Source organism: Amia ocellicauda, chromosome 21 (genome assembly GCF_036373705.1).
Source record: "Amia ocellicauda isolate fAmiCal2 chromosome 21, fAmiCal2.hap1, whole genome shotgun sequence".
Lineage (NCBI taxonomy): Eukaryota > Metazoa > Chordata > Actinopteri > Amiiformes > Amiidae > Amia > Amia ocellicauda.
In genome coordinates this window covers 12,529,412-12,556,292 of record NC_089870.1, presented here as the reverse complement: position 1 = coordinate 12,556,292, position 26,881 = coordinate 12,529,412, and the positions used below count along the sequence as shown (strand labels likewise).

General features: G+C 40.4%; 2 long non-coding RNA genes across 4 annotated transcripts; one reads left to right on the top strand and one right to left on the bottom strand.

Annotated features, from left to right (window-relative positions):
- The first annotated feature begins 14,041 nt into the window (after positions 1-14,041).
- On the top strand, positions 14,042-15,876 carry LOC136716949 (uncharacterized). 2 transcript variants are annotated; one of them, XR_010805169.1, is made up of 3 exons: positions 14,042-14,130; positions 14,895-15,155; positions 15,747-15,876. It is a non-coding gene; the product is annotated as an uncharacterized LOC136716949 (long non-coding RNA). The 2 variants fall into 2 exon arrangements; XR_010805170.1 differs by lacking the exon at positions 14,042-14,130 and adding an exon at positions 14,142-14,221.
- A 3,289-nt stretch (positions 15,877-19,165) lies between these two features.
- On the bottom strand, positions 19,166-21,000 carry LOC136716883 (uncharacterized). Of its 2 annotated transcripts, none has more exons than XR_010805158.1 (3): positions 20,912-21,000; positions 19,887-20,147; positions 19,166-19,295 (listed from the first exon to the last, which is right to left on the bottom strand). It is a non-coding gene; the product is annotated as an uncharacterized LOC136716883 (long non-coding RNA). The 2 variants fall into 2 exon arrangements; XR_010805159.1 differs by lacking the exon at positions 20,912-21,000 and adding an exon at positions 20,821-20,900.
- Positions 21,001-26,881: the final 5,881 nt, after the last annotated feature.

Sequence of the window (26,881 nt, the reverse complement as noted above, 5' to 3'; positions counted from 1 at the left end):
TGTCAGTAAAGAGACATTAATCGGTCCTTAGATGCGTCACTGCACGGTAGTTGCGTCAGTTCAAGGTTGAAGGTGGAAAATAGGAAGGACTTCATAGCGAATGAACGGCAACTACAATATATAAAAGTAAAACTTTATTTGCAGGTAAGCTGGCCAACCCATCTTAACATATATGAATTTGAAATACTTTAGGCATCAGTTCGTAAGGTTATTTTTCAATTGTGATTAGATTGTGAGAATAGAAACGATTGTTTGACTTGTTTTTCGAGTAATGGTTGAAATAAAATATTTTAAGAGTTTATTTACTACTGTGTTATAATCTAATATGGCAATTTATAAATAATACAAATGAAGTTGTTAACTTCTGATGTACTAATATATCGAAGTTGTAATGAAAATAACTATTGACCGCAATCAGTTTAAAAAATATAATAAAATAAACTTTCTGGGTCGTTTATTGTTATGTACCTAACTTAATTTTCTACATTGAACATGTTTTCAAAAATTGCGTCTGATCCTTATAAAGATGGTGTTTTCGTCATAACACGTGTTTAGTTTTCTTCCGGGTCGCCCCCAGTGGCCCAATGGGAAGAGACGGCGCCGAGGGGGCGTTTCTGTATGTCACGCCCCTTACGGCAGCGCAGCTGGCCATGTTCGTGTTGCGTAGATAACCGCAGTTCTGCGCCGCTCCACCAATGGGATCGGAGGGATTCTGCAGATATGCGCTGCAATAACAGGACCACTCTGCTTCCAAGGTTGCAAGTTACATTTCAGTAACACACATTATATATTTCTAATATATATTATAAGCAATACGCAAACATGTATCAGCAATTCATCAGCTTTGTATTCTTTCATATTGTAAATCTGAAACAGTTTTAGATAATTATAACATGTGAATGTGTGGAATTGACGTTTTGGCTTAAATTGAATGATTACATTTAATGATATGCAGACAATTTAATGGCTACTGCAGACAAGTTTCAAATGTTGTATTGTATCTGTTCTGTAGTATTTTTACTGACACAAACATGATATATTGATGTATCAGTCATTTATGATTGATTTAATAGCAAGTTATAGTCATAGGAGACAGTAATATTACATGATTGTTCTCCCATTGAGGATGAAACTTGCACACTCAAATCTCTAGTATTTGTGAGGCAACGTGGCATCCTGAACACAATCCTGAAGCTTACAATATGTGTAGTTAACGTTCTATAAAGAAAAGGGATATGGATGCTAGATTAACATGTGCATTGTCACTGATGTGCATATGTGTGGATGCTTTATTGAAAACAAGTTAAGCTGCTGTTATTAGTTTAAGACAAGAGTAAACAAAGGAAATGTGATTTACAATTGGTCAAGTGTTATTCTTATTGTTTTAGTATGTTAATGTGAGTTCAAGCGTGAAGGTGGAAAGTATGGAGGACACCATAGTGAATGAACGGCAACTACAATAAATAAAAGTGAATCTTTTCTTTATTTGCAGAAACCTTAATATGTTGTACTGAAGTGGACCACTGTCTCATTATTGAAAAACATCGCTTGATTAAGTGCACTGGGCTATTGTTTTTGCATGTACAAATAGTCAGTTTTACTCTACAGTTCATATTAAATCAGTTTTGATATTAGACCAATGACAATTATGAACACAAATGTAAAGAAAATAGAAATTAATAAGACATTCTTAGTGAGTATCCACCACACACACACTCCAAATCAGGTGTACATTCTAATACCCTCCCCCAGGCCTTCTTTTACTGAAAATTAATGAATTCAGATTTTTATAAGAAAAGAAACAGCTTATATAGTAGGAGAGCCTTCTGTCCTTACCTTTTGTGGGCAATTCTGAAAAGGTTCCAGCTTTTAGTGATTGATTCATTCATTCTTAGACTGAGCTGCCTGTGAGCCCATGCTTGTAGTGTGGAATGCTGTTTAAGTGCTGGCTGTTGTTTCTTATTTTAATACAACTATATATTGTAATGTCCACTACTCAATGCAGCAGGCAGATCTGTGTGGGGAGAAAAACAGAGCAGCACTGAGCTGGGCTTCTGTCTTCACAACAGGCAGTGATACGATAGAGCATTGTAGAATCAAACATTGTAAAGGCCCCTGCTTGGACCGCAGGCTAGGATCTGTACTCAAGGGACATTATACAGTGAGGGAAAAAAGTATTTGATCCCCTGCTGATTTTGTACGTTTGCCCACTGACAAATAAATGATCAGTCTATAATTTTAATGGTAGGTGTATTTTAACAATGAGAGACAGAACAACAACAAAAAAATCCAGAAAAACGCATTTCAAAAAAGTTATACATTGATTTGCATGTTAATGAGGGAAATAAATCAGCAAGATTTCCGGCTCCCAGGTGTCTTTTATACAGGTAACGAGCTGAGAGTAGGAGCACTCTAATTAGGGAGTGCTCCTAATCTCAGCTCGTTACCTGTATAAAAGACACCTGTCCACAGAAGCAATCAATCAATCAGATTCCAAACTCTCCACCATGGCCAAGACCAAAGAGCTGTCCAAGGATGTCAGGGACAAGATTGTAGACCTACACAAGGCTGGAATGGGCTACAAGACCATCGCCAAGCAGCTTGGTGAGAAGGTGACAACAGTTGGTGCGATTAATTGTAAATGGAAGAAGTACAAAATAACTGTCAGTCTCCCTCGGTCTGGGGCTCCATGCAAGATTTCACCTCGTGGAGTTTCAATGATCATGAGAACGGTGAGGAATCAGCCCAGAACTACATGGGAGGATCTTGTTAATGATCTCAAGGCAGCTGGGACCATAGTCACCAAGAAAACAATTGGTAACACACTATGCCGTGAAGGACTGAAATCCTGCAGCGCCCGCAAGGTCCCCCTGCTCAAGAAAGCACATGTACAGCCCCGTCTGAAGTTTGCCAATGAACATCTGAATGATTCAGAGGAGAACTGGGTGAAAGTGTTGTGGTCAGATGAGACCAAAATAGAGCTCTTTGGTATCAACTCAACTCGCCGTGTTTGGAGGAGGAGGAATGCTGCCTATGACCCCAAGAACACCATCCCCACCTTCAAACATGGAGGTGGAAACATTATGCTTTGGGGGTGTTTTTCTGCTAAGGGGACAGGACAACTGCACCGCATCAAAGGGACAATGGACGAGGCCATGTACCGTCAAATCTTGAGTGAGAACCTCCTTCCCTCAGCCAGGGCATTGAAAATGGATCGTGGATGGGTATTCCAGCATGACAATGACCCAAAACACACAGCCAAGGCAACAAAGGAGTGGCTCAAGAAGAAGCACATTAAGGTCCTGGAGTGGCCTAGCCAGTCTCCAGACCTTAATCCCATAGAAAATGTGTGAGATGTGTGTAAACCTGGTGGCCAACTACAAGAAACGTCTGACCTCTGTGATTGCCAACAAGGGTTTTGCCACCAAGTACTAAGTCAAAGGGGTTAAATACTTATTTCCATCATTAACAAATACTTTTTCCCCTCACTCTACACACTGTTGGTTCAAACTGTTCATTGAATGACCAGGTTTACCCAAGAATGCCACCAGGGTTTTGTGCAATCAGAGTCAACCAGGGTTCCTGTGGTTTCATGGGCAAAAGCTACCTTTGTGTCGGGAGATAACAGAAATAAAACTATAAATACTCAAGAATGACTTCATGCTCAGCAATGAAACACGCATCAAGGGTCACAAGTGGACTATATAGATTACATCCTCTTAGCTCAAGGATTTAAATGTATAGGAGCAAAATACCCAGCTGTGTAGTAGTGTAGCTGTGTTTTTTTAATCGCAAGATGGACCAAATTCTCTTGTTTGTAACATTTCTTATGTTCTCATATACAATTTAAAGAAAAACAGGGTGTGGAGACATGTCTGCAATAGATAATGTTTTAATTTATTTATTATAGCTGTTTCACATAACCAATCTGAAAACCATTGGATAGGTTTAATTTTACTAGATGCCTTTTGCAGTTTCTTCCAAAGCTGTCTGGATTGGGAACTATGGGTGTATTCTGTTTTTTGTTATATAATAACACTAGGAAGTTGCATGGGGTCACAAACTATATAATTAAATACATACAGAAAGCAATACATCAAAATATTTTCTATACACAATTACATTTAAAAACAAAGATTTATAAGCACTGTAAAATATATTACAAATGCAATATATAGAATATTAGAAGACCCTGTGTAATGTATACAACTATATATACTGCTGCATTTATTGCATATTCATATGTTTATAAAAAAAAAATTGAACAAATTGTAGACGTAGCACGGATGCTTTCTGCTAAAACTCTGAAGAGTAAACTAATGTCAGAACTGTTTTTCCATTTAATCTAACTATAGTTTTTCCCGAAGACAGAAAATGGTACTTGTAGTACTCATACCTGTCAAATTCCTGCTGCCTTTTACCGTAAGATTTTGCATCCCATACCATAAGTTTTAACAAAAAACCATACGAATACGAAGAACTTTATTATCTCAACAAGAGAAATTGTGCCGATGGTTATACTCATCAGTACAAGACCTGGCTTTCTTCATCATGCTGTCAGTCACAATAAAGTAATGACAACATGAATTGGAATTCAGTTTGATCTGCAAGAAAGCAGTCAGGGTGTCTGGGGTCATGCTGCTCCTAGCTTCTGTGTGGATCTTCCTGACCATGGAAAAGACCCTCTCACTGTCAGCATTGCTGTGGGGAAGACAGAGCAGAGCAGGCAACACTTTTCCCAACAAAGGGAACCTTATGTCACCAAAACTTGTCTTTGCCATCAGAATTTCCCTCCACACAACGTCTAGTTTCTTCCTCTCCCCTTCTCGATCCAGGAGCGTAACCCCCTTCTTCCCCCATCAACTGAAAGTCCTCCCATTCCTCTTTCAGTTCCTCTTGATCAACATCAGGAGCAAACTTGGAAGCCAGGCTCACAATGGTTGTATAATCATGTTCTTCTCTCTTGTTGATGTCCAGGACTTGTAGCTGTGCCCGGATCTCACTGGAAAAGGGGAACTTGTCGAGCATCTTCTTAACACAGGCAACACAGAAAGAGCGCACATCAGCCAGGAACTTGTGTTGTGTGGATGGTGAAATCTCCTCACAGTCAGCCAAGATGCACTGACAGTCCATGCCAACAGCTAGCACATCATCAGGCAGCTGGATTTGTCTGTGAATAGTCTACTTCAGTCAGTTCAGTGCTCTTGATCAGATGCATCTTCACAAACTTGCACATTAACTTTTTGAGCAGCCTGGTCATGTCTGGAATAAGCCTGCCCACCTGGGACTCGTCAGCCTGAAAGACTTTGTTGAAATTGTTCAGCAGTGGAAGGATGAACATGAGGAACGAGAAGGTCAGCATTGTCAGAGGGTCCTCCAGGTGTGTTAAAAACCTCTTCACCTTGCCTGGCTTTTCACACTCAGGGTGGCTCCTGAAGTAACTGAGGAGGGCAGGGTGCTGCTGCAGCATCCTATTGACCACCCTCTCCAAACTCAGCCATCTGGTAGGGCAGTGCTTGAGGATCGTCCTCTCCTCCACCTCTGCAAACAGCTGGAACTCTTTAAACTCAGCTCTCCTTTTGGAACTGGAATCACACCAAAGAACAACAAATATAAAATGTGACACTGTACTGACATATAAAAATGTACTGACAAAATGCAATTATTAAAATAACATTACTCAAATAAAACTAGCAATAAGAACACTTCATACCTGTGCTCAAAGAAGTAGTAGATGTCAATCAAGATGTCATCCACTGGAACAGACATCACCTTGATGGCAGCTTTAGCGCAGAGGTTGGCCAGATGACAGATGCAGCCAAGGGTGAAAATATCCGGGTTCTTCTCTCGCAGACGAGACAGGACGGAGTTGTGCTGGCCCATCATCACGTTGCAGTTGTCACTAGTAAATTCGACCATGTTCTTCCAGGGAATATTCTGCCCACTGTTTAAACAGTAAAAAATTACTAGTTAGATTTTTTTTTTAAAGATCTTATAATATTATTGAAAGTATTTCAATTAACAAAAACACATTACATAGTAAACAAAAAAAAGAAAAAAAAATGTGTGTATCATTTTGGCTGGAAAAACTACGTTTCTCTAGCCTGTAGTCTATAAATACGACATCGGCCTTTAAAAAAAGGGATATTTTTTTTTACATTCATTTTACATTTTACATTTTTACTCAATCACTGTGGCAACTGCAGCAAACACATCCTCCGCTGTCCCTCCAGAAAGTACTGGAAGGTCAAGGATCCTGGTGTTCGTTCCTGACTTCAGGTTGAAGAGCCGAACCAGCACCACAAGGAATTTATCATAGTTCTTGTCATTAGTTTCATCGATGAGTAATGAAAACGGTCCATTTCTGCAGCTTTCAAGAATAGGAGTTGTTAGTACCTCGGCCTCTGTCACACATCGGTCGAAATTCGTCTTCTTGTTTTGCTGTCGAAATTGCTGATCGATGGGTATATGCTGCTTCGATTTTTGCACTGCACGCTTGTGTGTTTCCGTTTGAAAATGTCTCACAAAGTCGAATCGGCCAGATGCTGAAACTTTCACAGATTTCCTACATGTTTTACAATAAGTGAATTCTCATCCTTCTTCTGAACTATTGATCATCTTGTGGAACTCCTTGTCAGTCTCCGATTCAGGTTGGTAACGACCAAAGTAGATTTTGGGCTTTTTTGCTGGAAGTTTCGATGCCATTTTCACATCTAGTTTTCTCTACTGAATCTGTGAAATGAAAAGGTTGATCCACGCTGAGGATATGAGCATGCGTGCAGCCCTCTACTTCCGCCCAATCAGTTACACCGAAATTCATTTTCTGCTAGTTTGTTCTCAAACGAACCTTTGCAATGTATTTATTTTTAATTTACTTTTTTTTTAACGTAAGACCTTTGGCATACGCCATGAGACTTGAAAATCTGCGAAATTCCATAAGAATTACGCAAAAAATGTAAAACTTGACAGGTATGAGTACTGATTGTGACTTTTGTGAGAATAAATTTTAAACTAATGTATTCAGATTCTTATTAGAAAAGAAACAAAGGAAAATGGTACATTTAAAATCCATATAAGAATGCTTACAATCAAAGTTTAATCTCTCTCATCTCTCTTGTGTATTTGAACAGTATACATGCATAACCTAAAATACAGCATTTCATTATGTTCTGTACTCCTGCTCTATGTGGTCCTATGCCATGACTGTGCATTTTAAATGTGCATTGATCTTAGCTGCCCCTCATCCCAGTGTTTCTTCCTCACGATGTATATGAAAAAGATCAGTCTCTCTCAGTGAAATGGGGAAAAAAAAACATTAGTAAGCTCCTTGCTACAGTTTTGAGCATGCTTCTGAAATTAGATTTTATTTTAATCGTACTTCAATGTCAATGTTTATTGTGCTGTAATAGTCATTTTCTCTCTGAACCAGTTATTTGCATGAAAAGGACGGCCATCTGAGTGACATATGCACAAAGCTACAACACAAAAACCAGTTAGTCCTTAATGTACAGTGATAGGTTCATGTAGACTGAAACATTAGTGGCTTGGGGCTGTGAGCAGTTGTCTAGTCCAGTGTACAGTACTGTGCAAAAGTTTTAGGCAGGTGTGAAAAAGTGTTGTAAAGTAAGAATGCTTTCAAAAATAGACATGTTAATAGATTATTTTCATCAATTAACTAAATGCAAAGTGAGTGAACAGAAGAAAAATCTACATCAAATCCATATTTGGTGTGACCACCCTTTGCCTTCAAAACAGCATCAGTTCTTCTAGGTACACTTGCACACAGTTTTTGAAGGAACTCGGCAGGTAGGTTGGCCCAAATATCTTGGGAGAACTAACCGCAGTTCTTCTGTGGATTTAGGCAGCCTCAGCTGCTTCTCTCTCTTCATGTAATCCCAGACAGACTCGATGATGTTGAGATCAGGGCTCTGTGGGGGCCATACCAGGACTCCTTGTTCTTCTTTATGCTGAAGATAGTTCTTAATGACTGTCGCTGTATGTTTGGGGTCATTGTCATGCTGCAGAATAAATCTGTGTCCAATCATTTGCCTCCCTGATGGTATTGCATGATGGATAACTATCTGCCAGTACTTCTCAGCATTGAGGAGACCATTAATTCTGACCAAAATCCCCAACTCCATTTGCAGAAATGCAGCCCCAAACTTGCAAGGAACCTCCACCATGCTTCACTGTTGCCTGCAGACACTAATTTGTGTACCGCTCTCCAGCCCTTCGGCAAACAAACTGCCTTCTGCTACATCAAATTTTGACTCATCAGTCCAGAGCACCTACTGCCATTTTTCTGCACCCCAGTTCCTGTGTTTTCATGCATAGTTGAGTTGCTTGGCCTTGTTGCCACGTCGGAGGTATGGCCTTTTGGCTGCAAGTCTTCCATGAAGGCCACTTAATTTATGAGCATGATGTGTCTTTCATCTGCTGCAGTAAGTTTCCTTGGCCGACCAGTACATCTACGGTCCTCAACGTTGCCCGCTTCTTTGTGCTTCTTCAAAAGAGCTTGGACAGCACATCTGGAAACCCCTGTCTGCCTTGAAATGTCTGCCTGGGAGAGACCTTGCTGATGCAATATAACTACCATGTGTCTTGTTGCTGTGCTCAGTCTTGCCATGGTGTATGACTTTTGACAGTAAACTGTCTTCAGCAACCTCACCTTGTTAGCTGAGTTTGGCTGTTCCTCACCCAGTTTTATTCCTCCTACACAGCTGTTTCTGTTTCAGTTAATGATTGTGTTTCAGCCCACATATTGAATTGATGATCATTAGCACTTGTTTGGTATAATTGTTCATACACCTGACTACATGCCTACAAAATCCATGACTCTGTGCAAGTGTACCTAGAAGAATTAATACTGTTTTGAAGGCAAAGGGTGGTCACACCAAATATGGATTTGATGTAGATTTTTCTTCTGTTCACTCACTTTGTATTTAGTCAATTGATAAATATAATCTATTAAGATGTCTATTTTTTAAAGCATTCTTAATTTACAGCATATACATTAGAAATAAACACTCCAATGCCGGAAGCTACCTGTGCTCTCCATTTGACTTCTTCATAATATTTCTGAAAGAAGTAAATATGAATAACATAATGTATTTCAACTTTAAATGGTACCTGGTTACATTGTACAGGAGTACCCTATGACTTTATTCCTGATAATTATCCTAAGCAATGTAATGTGTTTCTCACGATGCTGGTTTTGTCCCCATGGTTCTCCAGGGTGTCCCTGATGCTCACACTGTCCGCCAAGGTCCCATGGGCAGGAGGACAGGTTTGAGACTGGATGGGCTCCTCGATACAGTCCTCAGCAGTGCTGGCACTGCTTCTTGTCATAATAAATGCTTTCATTTATAAATATTTTTTAGTGTCATACATTAAAATAAAAAATAAATAATCTTATTGTGAAATTACAGGTTATTGTACCTCTTCAGAACATATTTATATGTATGGACACATTTAGAACTTGAAACAATTGCTCACCGGAGAATGAAGGATTGTTTTTCTGGACTGGAATTGCACCAGTGCAACAAGAGATGAGGCAGGCCTGCTGACACACTGTTCCTCTTCTTTTCCTTCTTTGTGGTTTAAACTGGGAACTTGGTTTCTGACATTACATTATTTGTCATTTAGCAGACACTCCAGTGTGACTTAAATGTGTACCCATTTATGCAGTCTAAGCTCAAGGGTATAACAGCACTACCCCACCCAGGATTTGAACCCACAACCTACCAGTTATGAGTCCAGAGCCCTGAACACAGTGCTGCCAATTGTAGTTGTTCAGATACACAAATAATTCAATACATATTCAGCAATAATCAATTAATCAATAAATAATTCAGTAAATAGTAAATTCAGCAGATAAATAATTAGTATGTAAATAATTCAGTAAATGTAATCTGTAAATAGTAAGTAAATAATTCGGTAATCAAGTAACACACATACATTTGTGTTTCATATGAAAAGTCTATTTAGTCAATATTATTTGCAATGAATTGACCTTTGTCTGCAGAGGTCAGAGGTCTGTATTGATTAAGCTCTAGTGTCCAGGGGGTTCAGCTGAGTTGTTGCCCCGGGGCCAGAACAGGGTGACGCGTCTGATTGGTTGCTTGCCTTCAGAAGGCGGGAAGAATTGCTTCGTTCCAGACAGCTCAGAAAGGGGGATTTCCCAGCTGCCTCCCAGGACCTGCGCACTGGAGCCGCTGGACGTCAGAGTTCCAGCTGGTGAACTCCAACAGCCCCGACTTCACAGAGAGGCGGTTGTATGACGTCAGGAAAACATGGCGGCACACATGAATGTAAACAGTCATTTTAAGACTATTTTAAGCTATTCAAATGATTCGAGTCAAATTTGTCCATATGGTATAATAACAAAACCTATGCTTGTAGAGACAGGTCTGTAACCACACGCGGGTTAATCGTTGCTTAGTTAGCAAGCATAGCTGTTCAACATCGGGATGGGATTCTACAATATTAACTCTGTAGGATGTCTGTATTTGGTGTAGGTGATATAAAAGTGTTATTCACTTATATTTTGCACTGCAGTCTAAGAAGATAGGGATATGAATCTGTTTTTGGATGAGACAAGGCCGCAGCCTCTCACTGTATGCTTCCCTGTTGACATTCGTGCACCTGCAAAACAAACACCAGCTTCTCGAGTTCAGCCATTTTGTTTTCTTGTTTATATCTCACTCTAGGCATCATCCTGTTCTGTCCCGGGGCAGCGCGCTGCTTTCCAAAAACTCTCCTAAACAAAAAGGAAAACGCAAGAAACGCCCTGATTAAACGTGTATCATACATGCCGACACAGTGGTGATTGGAGGTACAGCCTCTCGGCAGTACGGTGAAGTAAAGCAGTCCAAAGCGCCCTGTAATGGATGCGATTCGATGCAGTGGAGTGTAAACACAATGTCAATGACGATCGCGATTGTCACGCTTGAATCTACAGAAACTGGCGCCAATTAAGGTGATTTCATTGAATTTAATAGGATCGCCGGACATGCTGTGTAGACGATGCATACATAAGAAAAAGATAATGAGTTCTGAAAAGAACGCTCACATTCCAATGTAAGACACTATATTTAGGCACGGGGAACACCTTTTTAGGTGTCTGTTCCCAGTTACACAAATTGCTGCCCAACATAAAACTACTGCACTTTAGAAGGGGACCATTTATACTATCAAAAGTAGCAGGAATGGTTAAGGGGACTTTATTTTACATATTAGGAAACAACCCTCGGAACGCTCACATTGCAATATAAGACACTAAATTGTGGCATGGGGGTCACCAGTTTGGGGGCCTATTCTCAGTTTCACAAACACTGCCCCAGCATAACACAGTTGTAGGTTTAAAGGGGACCCTTAATACTGTCAATTGGGTCAGAAATTATTTTGGGGCCGTTCTTTTAAATTTTAGAAATCCAGCCTCGGAATGCTCACAATGCACAGTGTCAATTCCCAGTTCCAGAAATAGGACCCCAGCATACTATTGTAGCACTGTTGTACCTTAATGCCACTATTACTTTTACAAATTCTGTTCAGTTTAACTAATTGTATTCATTATTATTATTGTGGTTGTTGTTGTTATATTATTAGTGTTAAAGTTCAGTATTAATACTATTTACACTATGCAATACCATATTTTCAATTAAATCACAAGTTTCTGAAAGCCCAGAATAAGTACGTCTTTGTAAATCTTCCCACTGCTCCGGCGTTCTGGCGTTCGGGCTTTTACCCAGTCCCCATATGAGGAGGAAAACTTACATATGAACCAGCATGTAAACGCAGTGTGCAGTACACCAGGGGAATATGTGTTGTGGGTGGTCACTCAATGGAAGTTTTGTTGTTGTACTTATTTACTATAACTGGTCGCCAGTTTATACATATTATTTGATTAAACTCGAAATTTTAAATACATCTTTTACTTTTTAAAGACCACAAGTACTGCAATAAAATAATGCCAGTAGGAGAGGTGTTCATGCCTAAGACAAAGGTTTCATGCTCTCCGCTTTGTCAATGTGTGGATGGTGAAAATTGTGAATGTACTCCAGAGGAATTATCCCTGGATTCTGATTAAACAGTTGACTGTCAGGCTGACGCGGGTGAAAGTGGCACTGATTAATGATTGTGTTCATTCTAATGATCACTGACTCAATCTTTACCTTGCTGATAATGTTGCCTGCAAAATTGTTAAATCCTATGACCTATACACTTGTAACAACGTATGTTTAGTAATATAACTAAATCAGTTCGTTATACGATGACTCTTTGTATTGTTTGTATTAAAAGTTGGATTCGTTTACAGCAAGTTTGGGGAGACGGGCAGGCAATTACATTTCTTTCCCAAGAACACAGCAAGGGTCGAATAAAACACGGAAACTTTTTTAATTATATTGTTTCTGTTTTCACGTGTTCTTCTTGTACATGCCCCTAGAGTAGTGTCGTTATGTCACTGGGGCACGGGCCCCCCAAAGTTATTTCCATTGTTCCTATTTTTTATGTCAAACCTAACATTTCAGTAAATATGATTTATCTTAGAATATCCCTCGCTACAGAATGCAATTTAGCGACAGCCCCTCAATCAGCGCATGCGCGCCGGAGTCTACCTGCGAAGCCACCGGCTCTGTTGCGCGTTGGATTCAAGGCATCAAGGTACAGTACATCACACTCTGATCCACACTGATTATTACAAAATGTATTTCAAAATTCCCTTTGTTTGGGCTTTTTAGTTTATCTTGCTTATTCAGTGCCAGTTTGAGGCATATATTTTGTACCGTTTTGGGTTTTTATATGTTGTGGTAATAATCTGCTAAAAACTAAATATAATCAAATAAAAATATAGACGTTGTTGTTTTATTTCTCGTATTATTGTTTTATAAGGTGCGTCTATAAACTTGTTTTTACTCAAAATCTATTTTTTTTTAAATAGAGCTATTTGATGTTGTTGTGTAACAACTGAGTATATAGTATATATTGCTGTCAATCATTTTGCTTTTGGTACTTTATTATTATTATTAGTAGTAGTAGTAGTAGTAGTATTTAAGTGTTCAGGTGCTTTCTTGACTTTCAATTCCTAAACTTCAGTTAGCAGAGAAGAAGAAAAAGGTTAGATCTATAGTAAACTAACTACAGGTACAGTTGCCTCCAGAATTATTCACTTCTTTCATAGACTACAGTGGGTTCTTGCCACGTAAATGAGGTATCTGATGCATAAATGAATGACAAATTGCAAAAACGGCCATTCTTTAAAATGCATGTCAAGAATCGCCGCAGCGGTACTCAGCTCAGCGGGACCAATCGTGCAGTTTCTGGATGTAAATAGTCAGGACGTGTTTGGATGCTAACACAACAAAATGAGATTTCACCAAATTGGAATCAAACATCAAAAGTGGCTGTGGTGCTCATTGTCATTGCATTCATCCTATTCGCTTCATAAACTGGAGGATGCTCTATCATTCCTTTATAACGGCCCCTTCAGCAGCACTGCCGGTGGCGCTCCTCAGCTCTGACTACATCAAAGTGTGTGTTTTTGATTGGATTTCATACAGTCGGTACACTCCACTGGGTGTTTGCTGTATTACACCTCATGCAGTCCTCCACTCTGTTCACACAGGCCATCCACTTCCCCAGTGATAAAAGGCGCCAGTTTTTACAATTCGGCTTTATTGTAGAGAACCCACTTTTGAAAACCCATTTGAAACCCAGCTTTTGGGGAACCGCCCGAAAACGGCGATCCCCCAAAAGCTGCCGACGTGGTAGAGAACGGCCGCCACCGAAACTCACCCCCTCAGAAGCCAGATCCCCGCCTGGGGCTCGATCTGGATTCTCAGCGAGAGGCCAGGGGCCACAGGGACTAGGGACTCTAAGTTGCGAGCCCTTGGGGTTAGAAGCTACGCTTAGCCCGCTGAGCCACCACGCCAGCAGAGAAAAGCGCGCCTCTGTCCCCGTGTAAGCTCGCCTTCAGCAGACTCTAATTGGCTCATCAGACTCTAATTGGCTCATCAGACTCTAATTGGCTCACGCTGTGGGACAGCAGCGCAGGCGGCTCCGCGCCTCTGACGTCTTGCCGTGGGCGTGTCTGTCCGGCAGGCAGCGGCGGCACAGGTGCGCTGCGATCAGGTGAGCAGGGAGTCGCACTGCTACCAGCAGCTGCCTCTCCACAGGCGAGAAACACGGCGGCAGTTTCCTAACATTTTCATTTAAACCCGCAGTATGTTTGCTTCATGGCCCACTCCACTGAGCCCCGTTTAGTTTGCGTGTGAAGGCATTGTGTGCGTGGTTTGAAAAGCAGTTGTATCGGACTGCATGGAGAACAACTTGCCATTCCATTTCCTTTAGAAGTATACACTTTAAACGTTACTTTTCTAGCTTCATAAAAATAGGCTGTTTGTAATGTGATTCCTGTTTGATCGTGCATTGCAGTTTTGCTTCCGTCTCGGTTTATCAAGAGTGTTTTCCCACGTCTGCTTTTGGATTTGTTCACATAGGGATTTGCAATCTGTGCTTGTAGTTGGGCTAGTAAAAGACAATGCTGGTTAACGGGGTTTCAAGTCACGGGTGAATGTCAGTGCTATTCAGATTGCAGCTATAGACCCTATCTTTCTGCTGTGTGTGTGTGTGTGTGTGTGTGTGTGTGTATATATATACTAATATACATTCAAGGAGACCATTATAATTGCTTTATTCCAACGGGCCCCTTGAACAGCACAGATCTGAGGTTCTAGTCTAGCATTAAGCTACGCATGTACGCTCCAACACACAGTTGGTGCTCACCTATTAACTGTAGTTATATGATGTATTTTGTTTTTCAGATAAACTATATGAATGTGAGTCAGTTTGGTTCTACCCAAATAATATGTATAGCTTGGCATTTATTTCTATAGGGAGGAGGGGGGGGGCATTTCCCCATCTCCTCCAAGCCCTGGAGACCTGTAGCAGCTGGCAGAGCTCCACTGGACGCCCGGAAAGTGGGAACGGGACACTTGGCATAGTCTGCTGGCCGTCTGCCGTCATGCCCGAGTGGCTCAATCTCTGCCCACCTGCGATTTGACAACAGTGGGCTCTTTGGGCCTGCTCTCCAATACAAGATGCTCTGCACAAGCCACCTGTAAAACACTATTGATGCACACTGCTCCATGTTACAGGTGTGTTCAAAAGGAAAGGGGTGAAAGCAGCAGCAGGATCTTCCCTTTGTCTTTTTCTCTCGGGGTGTCCTGAAGACAGCTGCAGGAGGACAAGCAGTGCCTTTCTGGGGAGAAGCGTGCTGATGTTCAGGAGGCCGTGCCTTCATGTAGTTTCCTGTGTTTTCTTTGATTTAAAGAGCTGTGTGTACAGTGTAAATGCATGTATGCTATAGTATAGTTTTATTAGTGTATGTATTCCACTTCTATACTTATAGTATCACATGCTACAGTGTACCCTGCTTTTAATACATAGTTTATATTCACCATGTATTATAGTATTGGTACCGTTCCCCATAGCTCTTCACTATGGTTTCAGTACATCTCGTCTGCACTTGTTGGCTGTTACAATCTAGGACTTGTGTTTTGTATCAACTGTATATTTTACCTATGCACTTGTGTAATTTTGAATGTGTAATTGTATTATGTTTTGATCTATAATTTTATTGCACTTTTGTAATGCTCTTCTTTTGTGAATCACCCTGGATGAGGGTGTCTGCTAATAAAACATTTTAACAGCAGCAGCAGGATCTTCCCTTTGTCTTTTTCTCTCAGGGTGTCTTGAAGACAGCTGCAGATGGATGCGAGTGCCTTTCTGGGAAGAAGCATGCTGATGTTCAGGAGGCCATGCCTTCATGTAGTTTCCTCTGCTTTCCTTGATTAAAGAATTGTGTTTTCAGTGTGATGGCCTTGTGTTGTGTTGGTACTCCAGCAGCATCTCTGCACACCCCTCAGAGGCTGTGAACACACTGTGCCCCTGCACCTGGGTACTAGATTCCATATGTAGTGTATGTGTAATAGGAGTACCATTATAAACAAAATAAATTGTATATACAATTACAGATTTCATAGCAGTATGTTGCATGTGTATGATATAGTTTTATTAGTGTATGTATAACACTACTGTACTTAGTATCATATATCTACCCTGCTTTCAATGTGTATCTGGTAGTATTAATTTATATACACACTGTTATAGTGTTTGAACACATATAGACATTAGTGTTTCAGCAGTTTATATATATATATATATATATACATACATACATACATACACACACACACTTTATTATAGTATTGGTATATATACTAGGACTATTTGTGTATGTATGATATATATATATATATATATATATATGCACACTAATACGATAGTGTTCCAGAATGTTACACATTCTTACAGCAGTATTACTGTATGTATAGATACACAGTTCCTACTATAATGTGTGTACATATATTTACACTAATAGTGGCTACGGAGATTAGGATATAGTCTACATCTAGACATGGATGCTATATATGCACACAATGCAATAGTAGTGTCTATAGTTATTAATACTATAGTGTTTACAATAATGCATTCTTATACACTACCATTAGTGTATATATAAATAATTGCTGTAATAGTAGTGTCCATGCATGTACTAATACAATATTAGAGTGTATATAGACTACTGGTATTACACACTACCTATAATGATGTAGTGTATATACATTAAACTACTCAATATTGTGTGTGTATGTATGTGTATATATAGACACACAGATTACTATAGTAGTCTATATATTACACTTAGTACTATTAAATACACTCACCTAAAGGATTATTAGGAACACCATACTAATACTGTGTTTGACCCCCTTTCGCCTTCAGAACTGCCTTAATTCTACGTGGCATTGATTCAACAAGGTGCTGAAAGCATTCTTTAGAAATGTTGGCCCATATTGATAGGATAGCATCTTGCAGTTGATGGAGATTTGTGGGATGCACATCCAGGGCACGAAGCACCCGTTCCACCACATCCCAAAGATGCTCTATTGGGTTGAGATCTGGTGACTGTGGGGGCCAGTTTAGTACAGTGAACTCATTGTCATGTTCAAGAAACCAATCTGAAATGATTCGACCTTTGTGACATGGTGCATTTTCCTGCTGGAAGTAGCCATCAGAGGATGGGTACATGGTGGTCATAAAGGGATGGACATGGTCAGAAACAATGCTCAGGTAGGCCGTGGCATTTAAACGATGCCCAATTGGCACTAAGGGGCCTAAAGTGTGCCAAGAAAACATCCCCCACACCATTACACCACCACCACCAGCCTGCACAGTGGTAACAAGGCATGATGGATCCATGTTCTCATTCTGTTTACGCCAAATTCTGACTCATCAGACCAGGCAACATTTTTCCAGTCTTCAACTGTCCAATTTTGGTGAGCTTGTGCAAATTGTAGCCTCTTTTTCCTATTTGTAGTGGAGATGAGTGGTACCCGGTGGGGTCTTCTGCTGTTGTAGCCCATCCGCCTCAAGGTTGTACGTGTTGTGGCTTCACAAATGCTTTGCTGCATACCTCGGTTGTAACGAGTGGTTATTTCAGTCAAAGTTGCTCTTCTATCAGCTTGAATCAGTCGGCCCATTCTCCTCTGACCTCTAGCATCAACAAGGCATTTTCGCCCACAGGACTGCCGCATACTGGATGTTTTTCCCTTTTCACACCATTCTTTGTAAACCCTAGAAATGGTTGTGCGTGAAAATCCCAGTAACTGAGCAGATTGTGAAATACTCAGACAGGCCCGTCTGGCACCAACAACCATGCCACGCTCAAAATTGCTTAAATCACCTTTCTTTCCCATTCAGACATTCAGTTTGGAGTTCAGGAGATTGTCTTGACCAGGACCACACCCCTAAATGCATTGAAGCAACTGCCATGTGATTGGTTGGTTAGATAATTGCATTAATGAGAAATTGAACAGGTGTTCCTAATAATCCTTTAGGTGAGTGTATACTACAATACATACACAGTATGTCTATATATACAATAATGCATACTAAAACTAATAGTGCATATATAATTGATGTACTATACATATGAATGTGTATATACACACTAATCCTACTATAAGGGTATACACTCTACTAGTAGGATTAGTGTGTATACACAATTTAACATACAAGGTATTGTCTCTCTACAGTAATACTACAATATGTAGCATACACTAATAGTATTGCAATATATATACTACAATTATTAGTCCTATATATGTACACTAATACAACAATCCAATGTGTGTATATTATTAATAGTAGTAGTGTATATACTACTATGTTAATAAAGTATATCCACAGTACTATATACACATACATACACACACAATATTGAGTAGTTTAATGTATATACACTACATCATTATAGGTAGTGTGTAATACCAGTAGTCTATATACACTCTAATATTGTATTAGTACATGCATGGACACTACTATTACAGCAATTATTTATATATACACTAATGGTAGTGTATAAGAATGCATTATTGTAAACACTATAGTATTAATAACTATAGACACTACTATTGCATTGTGTGCATATATAGCATCCATGTCTAGATGTAGACTATATCCTAATCTCCGTAGCCACTATTAGTGTAAATATATGTACACACATTATAGTAGGAACTGTGTATCTATACATACAGTAATACTGCTGTAAGAATGTGTAACATTCTGGAACACTATCGTATTAGTGTGCATATATATATATATATATATATATATCATACATACACAAATAGTCCTAGTATATATACCAATACTATAATAAAGTGTGTGTGTGTATGTATGTATGTATGTATATATATATATATATATATAAACTGCTGAAACACTAATGTCTATATGTGTTCAAACACTATAACAGTGTGTATATAAATTAATACTACCAGATACACATTGAAAGCAGGGTAGATATATGATACTAAGTACAGTAGTGTTATACATACACTAATAAAACTATATCATACACATGCAACATACTGCTATGAAATCTGTAATTGTATATACAATTTATTTTGTTTATAATGGTACTCCTATTACACATACACTACATATGGAATCTAGTACCCAGGTGCAGGGGCACAGTGTGTTCACAGCCTCTGAGGGGTGTGCAGAGATGCTGCTGGAGTACCAACACAACACAAGGCCATCACACTGAAAACACAATTCTTTAATCAAGGAAAGCAGAGGAAACTACATGAAGGCATGGCCTCCTGAACATCAGCATGCTTCTTCCCAGAAAGGCACTCGCATCCATCTGCAGCTGTCTTCAAGACACCCTGAGAGAAAAAGACAAAGGGAAGATCCTGCTGCTGCTGTTAAAATGTTTTATTAGCAGACACCCTCATCCAGGGTGATTCACAAAAGAAGAGCATTACAAAAGTGCAATAAAATTATAGATCAAAACATAATACAATTACACATTCAAAATTACACAAGTGCATAGGTAAAATATACAGTTGATACAAAACACAAGTCCTAGATTGTAACAGCCAACAAGTGCAGACGAGATGTACTGAAACCATAGTGAAGAGCTATGGGGAACGGTACCAATACTATAATACATGGTGAATATAAACTATGTATTAAAAGCAGGGTACACTGTAGCATGTGATACTATAAGTATAGAAGTGGAATACATACACTAATAAAACTATACTATAGCATACATGCATTTACACTGTACACACAGCTCTTTAAATCAAAGAAAACACAGGAAACTACATGAAGGCACGGCCTCCTGAACATCAGCACGCTTCTCCCCAGAAAGGCACTGCTTGTCCTCCTGCAGCTGTCTTCAGGACACCCCGAGAGAAAAAGACAAAGGGAAGATCCTGCTGCTGCTTTCACCCCTTTCCTTTTGAACACACCTGTAACATGGAGCAGTGTGCATCAATAGTGTTTTACAGGTGGCTTGTGCAGAGCATCTTGTATTGGAGAGCAGGCCCAAAGAGCCCACTGTTGTCAAATCGCAGGTGGGCAGAGATTGAGCCACTCGGGCATGACGGCAGACGGCCAGCAGACTATGCCAAGTGTCCCGTTCCCACTTTCCGGGCGTCCAGTGGAGCTCTGCCAGCTGCTACAGGTCTCCAGGGCTTGGAGGAGATGGGGAAATGCCCCCCCCCTCCTCCCTATAGAAATAAATGCCAAGCTATACATATTATTTGGGTAGAACCAAACTGACTCACATTCATATAGTTTATCTGAAAAACAAAATACATCATATAACTACAGTTAATAGGTGAGCACCAACTGTGTGTTGGAGCGTACATGCGTAGCTTAATGCTAGACTAGAACCTCAGATCTGTGCTGTTCAAGGGGCCCGTTGGAATAAAGCAATTATAATGGTCTCCTTGAATGTATATTAGTATATATATACACACACACGCACACACACACACACACACAGCAGAAAGATAGGGTCTATAGCTGCAATCTGAATAGCACTGACATTCACCCGTGACTTGAAACCCCGTTAACCAGCATTGTCTTTTACTAGCCCAACTACAAGCACAGATTGCAAATCCCTATGTGAACAAATCCAAAAGCAGACGTGGGAAAACACTCTTGATAAACCGAGACGGAAGCAAAACTGCAATGCACGATCAAACAGGAATCACATTACAAACAGCCTATTTTTATGAAGCTAGAAAAGTAACGTTTAAAGTGTATACTTCTAAAGGAAATGGAATGGCAAGTTGTTCTCCATGCAGTCCGATACAACTGCTTTTCAAACCACGCACACAATGCCTTCACACGCAAACTAAACGGGGCTCAGTGGAGTGGGCCATGAAGCAAACATACTGCGGGTTTAAATGAAAATGTTAGGAAACTGCCGCCGTGTTTCTCGCCTGTGGAGAGGCAGCTGCTGGTAGCAGTGCGACTCCCTGCTCACCTGATCGCAGCGCACCTGTGCCGCCGCTGCCTGCCGGACAGACACGCCCACGGCAAGACGTCAGAGGCGCGGAGCCGCCTGCGCTGCTGTCCCACAGCGTGAGCCAATTAGAGTCTGATGAGCCAATTAGAGTCTGATGAGCCAATTAGAGTCTGCTGAAGGCGAGCTTACACGGGGACAGAGGCGCGCTTTTCTCTGCTGGCGTGGTGGCTCAGCGGGCTAAGCGTAGCTTCTAACCCCAAGGGCTCGCAACTTAGAGTCCCTAGTCCCTGTGGCCCCTGGCCTCTCGCTGAGAATCCAGATCGAGCCCCAGGCGGGGATCTGGCTTCTGAGGGGGTGAGTTTCGGTGGCGGCCGTTCTCTACCACGTCGGCAGCTTTTGGGGGATCGCCGTTTTCGGGCGGTTCCCCAAAAGCTGGGTTTCAAATGGGTTTTCAAAAGTGGGTTCTCTACAATAAAGCCGAATTGTAAAAACTGGCGCCTTTTATCACTGGGGAAGTGGATGGCCTGTGTGAACAGAGTGGAGGACTGCATGAGGTGTAATACAGCAAACACCCAGTGGAGTGTACCGACTGTATGAAATCCAATCAAAAACACACACTTTGATGTAGTCAGAGCTGAGGAGCGCCACCGGCAGTGCTGCTGAAGGGGCCGTTATAAAGGAATGATAGAGCATCCTCCAGTTTATGAAGCGAATAGGATGAATGCAATGACAATGAGCACCACAGCCACTTTTGATGTTTGATTCCAATTTGGTGAAATCTCATTTTGTTGTGTTAGCATCCAAACACGTCCTGACTATTTACATCCAGAAACTGCACGATTGGTCCCGCTGAGCTGAGTACCGCTGCGGCGATTCTTGACATGCATTTTAAAGAATGGCCGTTTTTGCAATTTGTCATTCATTTATGCATCAGATACCTCATTTACGTGGCAAGAACCCACTGTAGTCTATGAAAGAAGTGAATAATTCTGGAGGCAACTGTACCTGTAGTTAGTTTACTATAGATCTAACCTTTTTCTTCTTCTCTGCTAACTGAAGTTTAGGAATTGAAAGTCAAGAAAGCACCTGAACACTTAAATACTACTACTACTACTACTACTAATAATAATAATAAAGTACCAAAAGCAAAATGATTGACAGCAATATATACTATATACTCAGTTGTTACACAACAACATCAAATAGCTCTATTTAAAAAAAAATAGATTTTGAGTAAAAACAAGTTTATAGACGCACCTTATAAAACAATAATACGAGAAATAAAACAACAACGTCTATATTTTTATTTGATTATATTTAGTTTTTAGCAGATTATTACCACAACATATAAAAACCCAAAACGGTACAAAATATATGCCTCAAACTGGCACTGAATAAGCAAGATAAACTAAAAAGCCCAAACAAAGGGAATTTTGAAATACATTTTGTAATAATCAGTGTGGATCAGAGTGTGATGTACTGTACCTTGATGCCTTGAATCCAACGCGCAACAGAGCCGGTGGCTTCGCAGGTAGACTCCGGCGCGCATGCGCTGATTGAGGGGCTGTCGCTAAATTGCATTCTGTAGCGAGGGATATTCTAAGATAAATCATATTTACTGAAATGTTAGGTTTGACATAAAAAATAGGAACAATGGAAATAACTTTGGGGGGCCCGTGCCCCAGTGACATAACGACACTACTCTAGGGGCATGTACAAGAAGAACACATGAAAACAGAAACAATATAATTAAAAAAGTTTCCGTGTTTTATTCGACCCTTGCTGTGTTCTTGGGAAAGAAATGTAATTGCCTGCCCGTCTCCCCAAACTTGCTGTAAACGAATCCAACTTTTAATACAAACAATACAAAGAGTCATCGTATAACGAACTGATTTAGTTATATTACTAAACATACGTTGTTACAAGTGTATAGGTCATAGGATTTAACAATTTTGCAGGCAACATTATCAGCAAGGTAAAGATTGAGTCAGTGATCATTAGAATGAACACAATCATTAATCAGTGCCACTTTCACCCGCGTCAGCCTGACAGTCAACTGTTTAATCAGAATCCAGGGATAATTCCTCTGGAGTACATTCACAATTTTCACCATCCACACATTGACAAAGCGGAGAGCATGAAACCTTTGTCTTAGGCATGAACACCTCTCCTACTGGCATTATTTTATTGCAGTACTTGTGGTCTTTAAAAAGTAAAAGATGTATTTAAAATTTCGAGTTTAATCAAATAATATGTATAAACTGGCGACCAGTTATAGTAAATAAGTACAACAACAAAACTTCCATTGAGTGACCACCCACAACACATATTCCCCTGGTGTACTGCACACTGCGTTTACATGCTGGTTCATATGTAAGTTTTCCTCCTCATATGGGGACTGGGTAAAAGCCCGAACGCCAGAACGCCGGAGCAGTGGGAAGATTTACAAAGACGTACTTATTCTGGGCTTTCAGAAACTTGTGATTTAATTGAAAATATGGTATTGCATAGTGTAAATAGTATTAATACTGAACTTTAACACTAATAATATAACAACAACAACCACAATAATAATAATGAATACAATTAGTTAAACTGAACAGAATTTGTAAAAGTAATAGTGGCATTAAGGTACAACAGTGCTACAATAGTATGCTGGGGTCCTATTTCTGGAACTGGGAATTGACACTGTGCATTGTGAGCATTCCGAGGCTGGATTTCTAAAATTTAAAAGAACGGCCCCAAAATAATTTCTGACCCAATTGACAGTATTAAGGGTCCCCTTTAAACCTACAACTGTGTTATGCTGGGGCAGTGTTTGTGAAACTGAGAATAGGCCCCCAAACTGGTGACCCCCATGCCACAATTTAGTGTCTTATATTGCAATGTGAGCGTTCCGAGGGTTGTTTCCTAATATGTAAAATAAAGTCCCCTTAACCATTCCTGCTACTTTTGATAGTATAAATGGTCCCCTTCTAAAGTGCAGTAGTTTTATGTTGGGCAGCAATTTGTGTAACTGGGAACAGACACCTAAAAAGGTGTTCCCCGTGCCTAAATATAGTGTCTTACATTGGAATGTGAGCGTTCTTTTCAGAACTCATTATCTTTTTCTTATGTATGCATCGTCTACACAGCATGTCCGGCGATCCTATTAAATTCAATGAAATCACCTTAATTGGCGCCAGTTTCTGTAGATTCAAGCGTGACAATCGCGATCGTCATTGACATTGTGTTTACACTCCACTGCATCGAATCGCATCCATTACAGGGCGCTTTGGACTTCTTTACTTCACCGTACTGCCGAGAGGCTGTACCTCCAATCACCACTGTGTCGGCATGTATGATACACGTTTAATCAGGGCGTTTCTTGCGTTTTCCTTTTTGTTTAGGAGAGTTTTTGGAAAGCAGCGCGCTGCCCCGGGACAGAACAGGATGATGCCTAGAGTGAGATATAAACAAGAAAACAAAATGGCTGAACTCGAGAAGCTGGTGTTTGTTTTGCAGGTGCACGAATGTCAACAGGGAAGCATACAGTGAGAGGCTGCGGCCTTGTCTCATCCAAAAACAGATTCATATCCCTATCTTCTTAGACTGCAGTGCAAAATATAAGTGAATAACACTTTTATATCACCTACACCAAATACAGACATCCTACAGAGTTAATATTGTAGAATCCCATCCCGATGTTGAACAGCTATGCTTGCTAACTAAGCAACGATTAACCCGCGTGTGGTTACAGACCTGTCTCTACAAGCATAGGTTTTGTTATTATACCATATGGACAAATTTGACTCGAATCATTTGAATAGCTTAAAATAGTCTTACAATGACTGTTTACATTCATGTGTGCCGCCATGTTTTCCTGACGTCATACAACCGCCTCTCTGTGAAGTCGGGGCTGTTGGAGTTCACCAGCTGGAACTCTGACGTCCAGCGGCTCCAGTGCGCAGGTCCTGGGAGGCAGCTGGGAAATCCCCCTTTCTGAGCTGTCTGGAACGAAGCAATTCTTCCCGCCTTCTGAAGGCAAGCAACCAATCAGACGCGTCACCCTGTTCTGGCCCCGGGGCAACAACTCAGCTGAACCCCCTGGACACTAGAGCTTAATCAATACAGACCTCTGACCTCTGCAGACAAAGGTCAATTCATTGCAAATAATATTGACTAAATAGACTTTTCATATGAAACACAAATGTATGTGTGTTACTTGATTACCGAATTATTTACTTACTATTTACAGATTACATTTACTGAATTATTTACATACTAATTATTTATCTGCTGAATTTACTATTTACTGAATTATTTATTGATTAATTGATTATTGCTGAATATGTATTGAATTATTTGTGTATCTGAACAACTACAATTGGCAGCACTGTGTTCAGGGCTCTGGACTCATAACTGGTAGGTTGTGGGTTCAAATCCTGGGTGGGGTAGTGCTGTTATACCCTTGAGCTTAGACTGCATAAATGGGTACACATTTAAGTCACACTGGAGTGTCTGCTAAATGACAAATAATGTAATGTCAGAAACCAAGTTCCCAGTTTAAACCACAAAGAAGGAAAAGAAGAGGAACAGTGTGTCAGCAGGCCTGCCTCATCTCTTGTTGCACTGGTGCAATTCCAGTCCAGAAAAACAATCCTTCATTCTCCGGTGAGCAATTGTTTCAAGTTCTAAATGTGTCCATACATATAAATATGTTCTGAAGAGGTACAATAACCTGTAATTTCACAATAAGATTATTTATTTTTTATTTTAATGTATGACACTAAAAATATTTATAAATGAAAGCATTTATTATGACAAGAAGCAGTGCCAGCACTGCTGAGGACTGTATCGAGGAGCCCATCCAGTCTCAAACCTGTCCTCCTGCCCATGGGACCTTGGCGGACAGTGTGAGCATCAGGGACACCCTGGAGAACCATGGGGACAAAACCAGCACCGTGAGAAACACATTACATTGCTTAGGATAATTATCAGGAACAAAGTCATAGGGTACTCCTGTACAATGTATCCAGGTACCATTTAAAGTTGAAATACATTATGTTATTCATATTTACTTCTTTCAGAAATATTATGAAGAAGTCAAATGGAGAGCACAGGTAGCTTCCGGCATTGGAGTGTTTATTTCTAATGTATACAATGTGCCAAATTTGTTTCTTAAACCAAGCTGGTAGAAAAGATACCTGAGGACACAGCAGCGATCAGCCACGATGATGCCATTGCTACTAATGATGCACATTGCCCTAACCCACCTGGATAAGAGGAACGCTTATGTGAGAGCACGGTTTATAGATTATAAAGATTAGGTGTTCAACACAATAGTGCCCCTCAAGCTCATCAGGAAGCTGGGTGATCTGGGTCTGGACCCGGCCCTGTGTAACTGGATCTTTGACTTCCTGACGGGCTGTCCCCAGTTGGTTACGGTGGGAAAAAACACCTCTTCAGTGTTGACTCAACACAGCCCCCCCCCCCCCAAGGGTGTGTGCTCAGCCCTCTCTTGTATTCCCTGTTCACTTATGACTGTAGTGTTTGACACTAATACAATAATTAATTATGCTGACGACACAACAGTGGTAGGCTCTGTCTCAAATGATGATGAGACAGCCTGTAAAGGTATGTGGTCAAGTGGTGTATAAGGAGGCAGACCAAAACCAAGATACAGTGCAAGAAAGGAGGAGTTTTATTGAGGTGCACATCCAAGCAAAATACAGCAACCAAAAATAAACCAACAAACAAGGAGAAAATAACTGATGTATGCTAATTACTTAACATAAAGGAAATGAACAGGAATGCATTGCAGAAATGGAATATGATATTGTATGATTTAAATTGGTGTCCTACACTGGTTGAATAACTCCAGATTATTCATTTAAAATATAACCAAATATGCATTGTACAATGATTGCACAGGTAGTGCAGGAATCCATGGGGATGTTGAATTGGTTACAACACCGGCCATGATGATGATATCACAGGCCAACAAAG